At 47.6% G+C, this 10,751-nt stretch overlaps 1 long non-coding RNA gene and 1 other non-coding gene across 4 annotated transcripts; both read left to right on the top strand.

The window, feature by feature from the left end:
* Positions 1 to 684: 684 nt before the first annotated feature.
* Positions 685 to 756, top strand: TRNAD-GUC. The gene has a single exon. It is a non-coding gene; the product is annotated as a tRNA-Asp (tRNA).
* An 8,082-nt stretch (positions 757 to 8,838) lies between these two features.
* Positions 8,839 to 10,751, top strand: LOC120651223. 3 transcript variants are annotated; one of them, XR_005665992.1, is made up of 4 exons: positions 8,839 to 8,977; positions 9,524 to 9,625; positions 9,707 to 9,829; positions 10,015 to 10,751. It is a non-coding gene; the product is annotated as an uncharacterized LOC120651223 (long non-coding RNA). The 3 variants fall into 3 exon arrangements; XR_005665991.1 differs by having other exon boundaries at positions 8,839 to 9,625; positions 10,015 to 10,150; positions 10,359 to 10,751; XR_005665990.1 differs by having other exon boundaries at positions 8,839 to 9,625.

Genomic DNA, 10,751 nt, shown 5'->3' with positions numbered 1-10,751 from the left:
GAACCTTAGCCTACAAGCCCGTGAGTTTGCTCGAGGGGAAGATGTGAGAATGACAGGTTGACACCACATGACAGGAGGGGGAAAGGGAAAAGAAAAAAAATCAAGCTGCTGGAGCACTTCTCCTCTATAAGTCGAAAGTGGGAAAGAGAATTCCTATATATGGTGAGAAAGGGGAAAGGTGAAAATCAAGCTATTGGAGTTGCTCTTATTGCCATGATGTAAAACTTCAATGTTAATTTTATATGGGATACCGTGAACATGAACTTGGGTTTGCTCTTATATTCCAGCCCCCCCTACGTATTTTTCCTGGATCCGCCACTGTATGGCCACTTTTTATTTTATCCAGTTGGTTAACACATGCAACATGCATTAAAATCAGAAAAAATTCAATTAATTTGCCCTCACGACTCATGATTTGTGTTGTTTATAGAAGAACAAAAATAGTTTGGTTCCTTGATTTAATTTCCTAGTATTTTATCGATTGGCAGTTCATGTTGAGCTCAGCTCACCATGATACGTCCTTTTTCACAGTGATTAAGCGTACCATGAATCTTCAACGGCTACAAACACCAACACATGCTGACGATTGACAAAGAAGACCCAAAGGGGGGCTACAAGTGATGTTGGGTTTAGCAGGTTCTCAGTTTGAGATAAATAAGCATATGAAGGAAATAGCAACAAAAAGTCGTTGTAGTATAGTGGTGAGTATTCCCGCCTGTCACGCGGGCGACCCGGGTTCGATCCCCGGCAACGGCGATTTTTTCCTTTATTTTTTTCGATTTGTCAGCATGTGTAACCTGTTGACCATTTGCCCAGCCGTTTTCAAATTTCAAATCGTAAGATAAGGCCAGGGCCAGCGACCGGAGGGCCAAGCCCAGCGGCCGCCGCCTATATAACTCCGCCGCCGAGACAAAACCAACCCACGCCTCCTTCGACCCCAACCCAAATCCACACTCGCGAGACACCACCCGAGAACATTCCGGAAGCTTCGAGAAGCCGCTCGCCCGGCGCGCGCCAAGGGAAAGCAGCGCCATCGCCCATGGAGAAGCAGGCCAAGCCGGCGCCCGACGCTGCGGCCCACATCGAAGCGCTCCGCTGCGCCAGGGCGTCGCTCCTCCTCGCCTCCCTCCGCCGGCCCCGCGCGCCGCCGCCGCCAACGCAGGATCGCCGGCGCTCCTCCTCCTCGGCTGCCGCAGCGGTAATTCCTCCCTCGCCCCCGACTCCGTCTTCCCCTGCTCCCGCGTAACTAGCTGGTGTTTCGCCGGCCCGTTCGACCCGCCGGGCCGCCGCTCGGATCGCTCCTGATGCTCTCTCGCGTCAGTTGCAGGAGTGCGCGCTCCGGTCCGAGGGGCTCCTCCACCACGGCGAGATTGCGGCGGCTCGTCGCGAGGCCGCCGGGCACGCGCGGATCGCCGGGTCCGAGCTGCTCCTCGTCCTCGCCGTGGCGCCCGCCTTCCTGCTGCTGCTGCTCCTCCTCCCGCTTCTCTAGGCCGCGGCGGCGGGATCCGCGTGCCGACGTCGACCGAATCCGAAGATGTTTGGTGTGCCCCGTGAGTGTCTTCTGATGTTGTGCATGGTGATGGTGTTCGGCCGAGCATTTTTTTCGCGATGGGCTTGATTTTGCTTCAGATTCTGTACATGTCTATCGGTTTTCAAGTCCAGTTCGTGTGTTCGATTAAACGCGTGTTTGGGGGTTAGTCGCGTGTAGATGAATATAGGTATCAGCAGAGTTGTTTTGGTTGTAACACTGACATAAGAAACTGATTGGTGGTTTGGATATACGGGTGGAATCAGCCATGCGAAATGCAGTATAGTTGCGTGATTTTCTTTTAAGAAATTGCAGGAGCACTACATTGTCATTTAAGAAGAGGAGAAAGCTAAGAGTTCTTACTTCTTACAAAGTGTTACATAGAGACAAAACGTGCTCCCTCATACTAAAGGAAGAAAACATTGGAAACAGAAATTACTCGACCACCGGCCCTCCACAGACCAATCTCCTAAGCATCATTTCCGCCTTGATCTCCGATTGTCAAATACAGCACTGTTTCTTGCCTTCCAGATGTTCCAGGCCGTGTACATCAGCAATGCCGCCTTGGTTCTTCTTCTTTGCTTTGATAGCGCGTCCAGCTGTTTGTTCCACCAATGCTCAACGTCCTGCACCTAAACCGTCACCTGGACTAAACCACTTGACTACCTCTCAATTCATCCCCACAGTGCTCTTGCAAACGGGCAGTTCAAAACCAGGGGAGCAGCTATTTCAGGCTCTTGGTCGTATAAAGAGCAAACTGGGTTGCATGGCCAGTTTCTTGCAGCAAGCTTGTCTGCCTTTAGGAATTTGCTTTGCACTAATAGCCATTCAAAGAATAAGTTTCCCCTCTGGTACTGTAAGAACGAATTGCACACTGTATGCTGATTTGGAGGTAGAATGCCATAAACTTGCTTTTGCTCCATCTCCCACAGGCCATAGTCATCGCTGTGCTTGCCCTGAAATTGCCGATCAATTTTTTGAAACTGTAGTGCTGTCCCGACCCATGGCCGTTCCTCGTCGGTCAATTCAAAACAGAGCCACCTCAATCGTAATGCCTTACTAAAGAGATTTAGATCTAGTATACCCAAGCCTCTGAACTTTTTCGGTCTCAAGGGTTTAGTCCATCTGACCAAACAATGGCCTCCCTTGGCTTCTTAATTTATCAATTTGCTTGATAGCGCATTTCTTCAGCTCAAAACAATGAGGAAGTAGGTCAGGATCGAAGTGAGGACTGAGTTGATCAATCTTAGAATTCCTGCATTATTTATGAGCTTTCCTTTCCAAATTACATCAACCCACAACTGTGCCCCCCCGCTGAGAGAGATTGGAGGTGATGCACACAAGCTTTTGTACCCAGGTTGTCCACTTCATTGAAATCGATGGTTCAAATTGGCTCTACCGAAGCTTCAACGCGATCTAAGGGTCCATGTTATATGGATTCACCGCTTCAACGCTCATCCGGCCATCGCTCCTCCACCCGGTACGCGCACCGCCTCTCCTGCGCATGGCAGCCCAGGTTCGAACCCTAGGCGCTACTCAATTTTCATTGGGTTTTTTGGATTGACACCATTACAATTTTGGAACTTTGGAAGAATACCATTACTATTCGCCTAATTGGAAGCGTACCATTTAAACTTGAAATTTGTCACTGGAACACCATGGAGTACGTATCCGATGGACTCGGGCCCAGCCGCAGGCGTATACCCCCCGTCCGTTTTTCCGTATGGCCCATTTTGCCCCCGGCTCAAGAGGAAAAGGGCGTCGGCCTCCTCTGTCTTCCGTGCCCGACCGCTATCGTCTTCCTCCTCTGTCCTTCCCCTTCCCCTCGCCGCTGTGCTCCCCAAACCCTAGCTGACGGCGGCGAATCCAACTCCGGCGCCGGCGGCGAGAAGAACCTATCCGAAGCCCGTTGCAATGGACCCTGTAGACCGCAATGGGTGATCCGCAGCCGCGCCTTCCGTTGCGCTGTCCGATGGAGATGGCGGACGACGACAGCGGGTATGGATCTTCCTCCTCCTTTAGTTGCTTAGTGAATGATTGTGAGAACGGTATCAGTAGATTTGCTTTGGATTTAGTCTATCGATAGTGATTGATTCGATTTCGGGATTTTTCTCTTGTTGCTAGGGTTTCATTGTTCTCACTAGCTCTTAAAGTTGAAGGATTCAGTTCCACAGACAGTAGTGGTAGAAAAGCATACACAAAAGGACGCGTGATTAAGTGGGATGTTGAAGTAGGTTCTTTTTCTTTCGATTTGCTGATGAATAGCCTGCGCAATGAGTTCCAGTGGTCCAGTAGTCAGTCTGCTAGTGTATGGTTCTATGACAAAAGGATGGGGGAAGATGTCAAGCTAGAGAATGATTTGCAGATGCATGAAATTTTCGAAATGTATAAGGACCAGATGCAATGCGACTTTATTGTTGGGGTTTTTGACAGTTGTCATAGACAGGCTTATGAGTTTGATGCTTTAGAGCCACTTTGTGTGATCCCACCTATTTCTTTTGGTGATGATAACCCTGATCAGATCCCACCCAATAGCAAAGACATGCCAGCTGGACTTGGTAATGATGCTGTCGATCCTATTGACCATAATTCTGGGGAGACATAATTTTTACCAATAGATCCAGATCCTGAGCTTGATGCTGACAGGGAGCCTGATATCTTTGAGAATGGTGAGGAGTATGTTGGAGTTGATGATGAGGTTCGGTTCATGCCTATACCATCTCCTCAGGCAGCTAACAATTCAGCCCCAGAACCATCTAACAATGCTTAATATCCTTCTTTTCATGATGCTGATGAATTTGATGGGGTTCCCAATGCTGAAGGAGAAATTCCTCCTGAGGCAGAGGTAAATGATGCAGATCCAGAGGAGGTTCAGGTTATCCATGATTCAGAAAACCCCAAGATAGAAGTGGGAGAAAGGTTCCCTGATATTGTTGCATTTAGGAAGGCAGTTAGGCATTATGCAGTTCTGATAGGATTTGAGTTTGCCAAAGTCATCACAGACCAGACTAGGTTCATTGCCAAGTGTAAAGCTGAAGGATGTCCTTGGCGCATACATGCTTCAAGAATCTCTCATGGCAAGACAATAGAGGTGAATTGTCCTTATATTTTGTATTCCTGTTTTGCACTGTACTACCATAAATTACTGATAATGTTTTTTTCTTATTTGCATATCAAAGTATTGCCTGCAAAGCACAATTGTCCTACTACTAAACTGAGAGAAGGGAGAATGGAAACACAAGGCTGGTGTGCAGATAGGTTGGGGGATTGGCTGAAGAGAAATCCAACTAAAGGTCCAAAGGATTGTAAGGAAAAATTAGAGGGGGATTATGGTATCAAGCTCAAGTACTCCAAAGCATGGTCAGGCATGAAGGTAGCACTAGAGCAGATCCATGGAAAGTATGAGGAGAGTTTTCAGCTTCTTTTCAACTGGAAAGCTCAAATTGAGCAGTCATCACCTGGCAGCATAGTGCAGATAGAGTGTGAGAGGGTTCAGAAGAAGCAAAGGTTCAGGAGAATTTTTGTAGCTCTTAGACCTTGTATTGATGGATTTCTAGAGGGGTGCAGACCATTTATAGGTGTTGATGCATCCAATTTGTATGGCAAGTACAGAGGACAGTTGGCATCCGCAACTGGTGTAGATGGGCACAATTGGCTGTATCACATTGCATATGCAATTTTTGATAAAGAGAATGAGGACAACTGGGTTTGGTTCATGGAACAGTTGCACAGAGCCATTGGCAATGTTCCAAACCTAGTTATTTGTACAGATGCTTGTAAAGGTCTAGAGACAGCAGTTGGAGCTGTATTCCCTAATGCTGAAAATAGAGAATGCATGAGGCACCTGTACCAGAATTTTATGAAGCAATACACAGGTGATGTCTTCACTGATCACATGTATCCAGCTGCTAGGAACTACACAACTGGAATGTTCCAGTGGCACATGAAGAAAATATTTGAGTTTGCACCTGACACAATTGAGTATCTGGAGACACACCACAGTAGAATATGGTACAGATGTGAGTTCTCTGAAAACAGCAAGTGTGATTACTTGACCAATAATGTGTCAGAGAGTTTCAATGCTCAAGTGAAGAAGTTCAAAGGGTTGCTGTTGCATGAACTAGTAGACAAGCTGAGGGAGCTCATAATGGAAAAGAGATACTTGAGAAAGAAACTGGCTAGGCAGTGGCCAGAAGGAATTCTGCCTAATGTCATGAAAGAATTGAATCTGATTAGCAACCAGCTCAAGGTCATAAAAGTTATAGTGAGTGATGATTACATAGCTGAAGTCACCCTTTTGGACCATTGGAACAATAAAAAACGGCACACAGTGGACCTGCAGAATCACAAATGCTCTTGCAGGGAGTGGCAAGTTACTGGGAAGTCATGTAGACATGCTTTGGCCTGGATATTGTCCAATAGGGGGATCAAAATTGAAGACTATGTCCATGAGTACTACTCAGTGGCTAGGTTCAATAAAGATTATGAAGCCAGAGTTGAGGGAATATCAGATAGGTCCCAGTGGCCTCAAGTGGATCTTGGTTTCAAAGTGCATCCACCATTGTTGGGTAGAGGGCCAGGGAGGCCAAAGGTGCAAAGGATTAGAGGGTGCATGGAAAAAAGAACCACAAAAGAAAAAGGTTACATGCAGCAGATGCCGTGCACAAGGCCATTTTGCAAAAACTTGCAAAGAGCTAGAGGTTGGTGAAGATGGCGCAAAAGGGTTGAGCAGGAATAAAAGATAAGATTTCTTGCACAAAATGCATGAACTTCATGTCTAGGTACTGTAATTGTTGCATCTGCAACTTGTAGGAAGAAGTGCACAGAAGATGATGCTGGCCCCTCCAACGTGAAGAAACAGAAGACTCAAATGAAAAAGAAAGGTACCCCCAAAAAGAAGAAGACCCCTGCAAAGAAGAAGCAAAAGAGGGCAGAGGCAAACCCACCTCCCACTGTTGTGACTAGCATCAGAAAATTAGTGTTTGAAGGACAGTTTGCATGAAAGTGTTGTGTTATATGTCTCTATGCTTTGGCTTTTGGGACAAAAATTGTAAGGTTATGTCGTGCTTTTGGACACAAAAACTTGTAATGTGTCTCCTTATGCTTCTGGCCATAAAACTTGTAATGTCTGTGTACTAGAATTCTGTTAAGTCTGTGATTTGGATATCTGAGACCAAGTGCCTGTTAAGTCTGTGATTTGGATATTTCTGTCAACTATATCATGACCAAGTGATGTCAAATATTGCTGTGAACTGTATCATGATAAAGTGATGTCAATTGGTGCTTTCCATTTGCACAGAAAGAACAAAGATGCTGCCAAACTTAAACACCCAACAACAGAATCAAACATAGCTCCGATTAGACAACCATACTGCTTAGAATTGATCAGAAACATAGATTCAATTACAACAAAATATAGGGCTCCCCTTAAACTTAGCTCCAATTACAACCAAATACAACATGAAGCTGCACTCTAAGCTAACACAGCTACATGGATCCAAAGCTACATTACATGGAGCTTCAATTCTTCCAGTACATAGAGATCATACAACAACTAACAGTGCTACAAAAATGATAGCAGCATTGCCCACCACAATTGGCCTATTACCCTTCCTGAACTCATCCCTTAGTTCTTTGATTTCATTCCTCACATTGCCAATCTCCAATTTGATGTTAGCAAGTTCCATCTTCAGATCAAGTGCCACAATCTTCAACTCCCCCACTAACCTGCTGCATTCCTTGAACAACATGATCAGAAGCCTGCCCAACTACTTGTATGTGCCCAGAACCAATTGAGTTGTCCAATAGACGTGCTTGATTATCGCGCAAATACAGCTCATATGCTGCCTCAAACCAGAACTGACCGCACTTGTTGGAGCACCGGTAGTAGATGTTGTCGTTCTTGCTCCTGTGCTTAGCAACCGACGCCTAGCATTCGGGGCAGTTGATAAGAGGGAGAGCCCTTCCCCGTTGTGAAGAGCTTGAACCCGTACCGGCCATGTCGGAGGTAGACGCGCGGAGGCGGAGTTGGCGTAGACGGCCGGGTGGTCGACGACGGATGCGGAGGCGGCGTCCACGGCAGGGTCGGGGAGGGGGTCGTAGGCGGCGTCGACGGCGGAGGTGGCGTCGACGGCGGAGGTGGCGTCGACGGCAGAGGTGGCGTCAACGGCTGACGTGGCGTCCACGCCGCGACGGAGGTCAAGACGGTTGTCGGCGACGAAACCCTATCACACGGGGAGGAGACGAGACGAGAGAGGGAGGGCAAGGAGGAAGACAGAGTCCCCGTGGGGGACGTTATCCACTTGAGCCGAGGGCAAAATCGCCCATACGGAACTACGGAGCTGCCGGGTACGCTTGTAGGTGGGCCCGAGGCCGTCCCATACGTATCACATGGCGTTCCTGTGACAAAACAAGAATTGTAATGGTATCTTTCCGAATAAGCGAATTGTAATGGTACTTCTCCAAATCACAAGAATTGTAATGGTAGCCATCAAAAAACCCATTTTCATTTTTCCTCCACCAAATCGGTGCTCCTATTCCCTCCTATAGGCTGCCCTGCCCTCCCGCTGAATGCGGCACCCGGCCGCCGCCGCCGCCTGGACGCGCGCCGTCTCCGGCCTTCGCCCACGTGCCGCCTGCGGGCTCCGGCCGCGCGCCCGCCGGCTGCTGGATCCGGCCGCCGCCGCCGCCTGGACGTGCGCCGTCTCCTGCCTTCGCCTGCGCGCCACCTGCGGACTCCGGCCGCCCCCGGGATGCTCGCGTCCTGCGGCCTCCCGCCGGGCCTGCATTGCTCTCTCCCTCAGCCCCGAAACCTAGGTCGTCTTCTCCACCTCTGTTTTGGGTCGCCGGAGGCCGCCGGGCTCCGGATCCGCTCTATCCCTCACCGGATCTACGCCTCCCTTGGATGGATCTGCATCGACGCAGCGTTCTTCCGGTTGGTCGTGGTCCCTGTTTTCATCGCCTGCGACGCCCACGTCCACGCCCTCCGCGTTGTCTGCTTCCTCTTCCCCGGAGACGACCTCCGCCCCGGCCCTGTCGTAGGGCTCCCCGTCGCCGCCCTCCTCCGGGGAGGGGGCAGGTCGACCTCTACCCCGACATCCGAGGGCGGGAGGTCGCCGTCAGGCCACTCTCCGCCCATGTCCTCGCTCCTTGCCCCGCCGCCGCACCCCATTCGAGCACTCAGCCATCCGCTCCCACCACACCAACCCCTCCTCCATCGATGCTCCTACAGCTAGCGAGCTTGTGAATTCCAGTTGGTGCTAGCAGCAAGCCAGGAACTTGGGCAATCCAAGACTCGCCATGAGGCCTACTTCCTCTCTCTAATCCCCTTCTCTCCCTCTCAGATTCTATTGCTACTAGGTCATTGCCGTGTATTGCTGCTGCGTCATCGAGCCGGCCGCTGTGCTACAGCATAGGAGCCGCTTCGTCCATGGTGACTTCCGTAATTAGGTAAAATCACAAATTATCCACTAATACCATGGTTCCTAGGTTTAATTTTGGTGGGTAATCACATGTATTGCATAGGACCGTAGGGTTGTGATCTGATGTTCAGAGAACGCATAGGAATAGCTTGTGTGAAAGATGTTCCTATGACAAGGCTGAAAGAATTTAGTTAGTAGCTATGGTTTGGTGTGACTCCAGACTGAGCCAAAGTACTCTGATTTCAGGTCTCTATTGCTCTGTACGACCATTCAATTGTGTACTAAATAGTGTATACCGAGCAACATGTGTGCACATCAAAGTAGGACAGAGCAGCAGGTTATAGCTAATTGACCTGGGAATGAACTGACGCCCTAAAGTACTCTGTTGCTCTGCAGGAAAACTACTACCACCACTGTCAGCTACAATTACTCAAGAGTCTAATTATTGATACTGAAAATGGAAATTATATGACAAGAAAAATGCAAAACCTAGAGTTGTCCTAACCTAACAGATGCATGCTCTGAACTAATTCTTCTTGCCCCTCTGCTACTCCTTATCAGTTTAGTTTTTCAGGCTATGAACAAGAGCTATCTGATGTGCTGCTGATTTGAAAGAAACCTAAGGTTGAGGGTACACTTCTGAGTGGATCATGTTTTGGAGAAGAAAAAGCTTCAGGTGAAGTTTTTTTTTTCTAGTTTCTGCTTGATCGAGATAGAAGATGCTAGCAGTAAGCAGTGTGCTACTGGATAAAAATAGAGCCAAGCAAAGAGCCGGGTTGCTTCTTGCTGTGTGCGTTGCTTGAGAGAGAAGATAGCAGAAATGAGCTTCTCCATCAGAACAGGAAGAGCTGAGAAGGAAATTTGCTTCCTGCTATACAAGGTAGCTAGCTCCTGTTTTTTTTGGGATTTTTTACAGCTACAACATGGAGTTCCTAGGTTGCCAACAATGCCTATGTATTGCCACGGCACTGAATTTTGGCTATTTTTTTATTCTGAATAAAAATAGCTTTGGACTATAAAATTTTATATTGTTTTTGCTCCTTGTAACCTTGTATGTCTTGATAGGTTTCCTAAACTGCCAAGGTTGTGACACCCAAAATTCACAATTGAGCAGTGATGACGAGGGAGGCAGCTAACAGTCGAAGCGGACGCGGGTGGCCGGTGGTGATTACGAATTTACAATGCATTGCATCCTCTACAGGTCACGCGATGGCTTGAGTTAGATATGCTTTTTTAGGCTTGTTCATGATATGCTTTTTTCTGTACAATTGTCCATTGAAGTATTTTTTATGCATGTTTCTTTTTGCATTACTGGGCAAGTTTGCAGTCAGGGTCTTGATCAATAAATGCTCCCCTCTGACATATATTATCTTTTGGTTGTTTTCATGTGCATGCTTCAACTGACACAGAGCTTATAGGAGCTTTGATGGACTTGTCTTGCTGGCCACGCAACAGCAACAACAACAGCATCACTGTTTTTTGGAGTCCATATTAATAGTTGTTGCCGAATTGTCTTTGATGTATAACTCGATATCACTATATATCAAGCAATTTTGTGTAAACAAGTAGTTTGGTTAGTAGTCTGTGTTCTCTCTCCCAGATGGACATATGTGCCATTTTACAGCAAGTTGGATTTCTGACTGCTGAAATTCGGGTTTTCATGACCTGGCTTGCACCTAATATTTTCCCGTCAAAGAATGGGATGCAATTGTGGATTTCTAATACTGTTCTTGCAGTGTACTTTGAGAATTCGAGATTATATTAAATCAAAATAATTTATGAAAGCTTGAAGAATTGTATTA

This window comes from Panicum virgatum, chromosome 9K (assembly GCF_016808335.1).
Source record: "Panicum virgatum strain AP13 chromosome 9K, P.virgatum_v5, whole genome shotgun sequence".
NCBI lineage: Eukaryota > Viridiplantae > Streptophyta > Magnoliopsida > Poales > Poaceae > Panicum > Panicum virgatum.
This window is presented reverse-complemented; position numbering and strand designations above follow the sequence as displayed.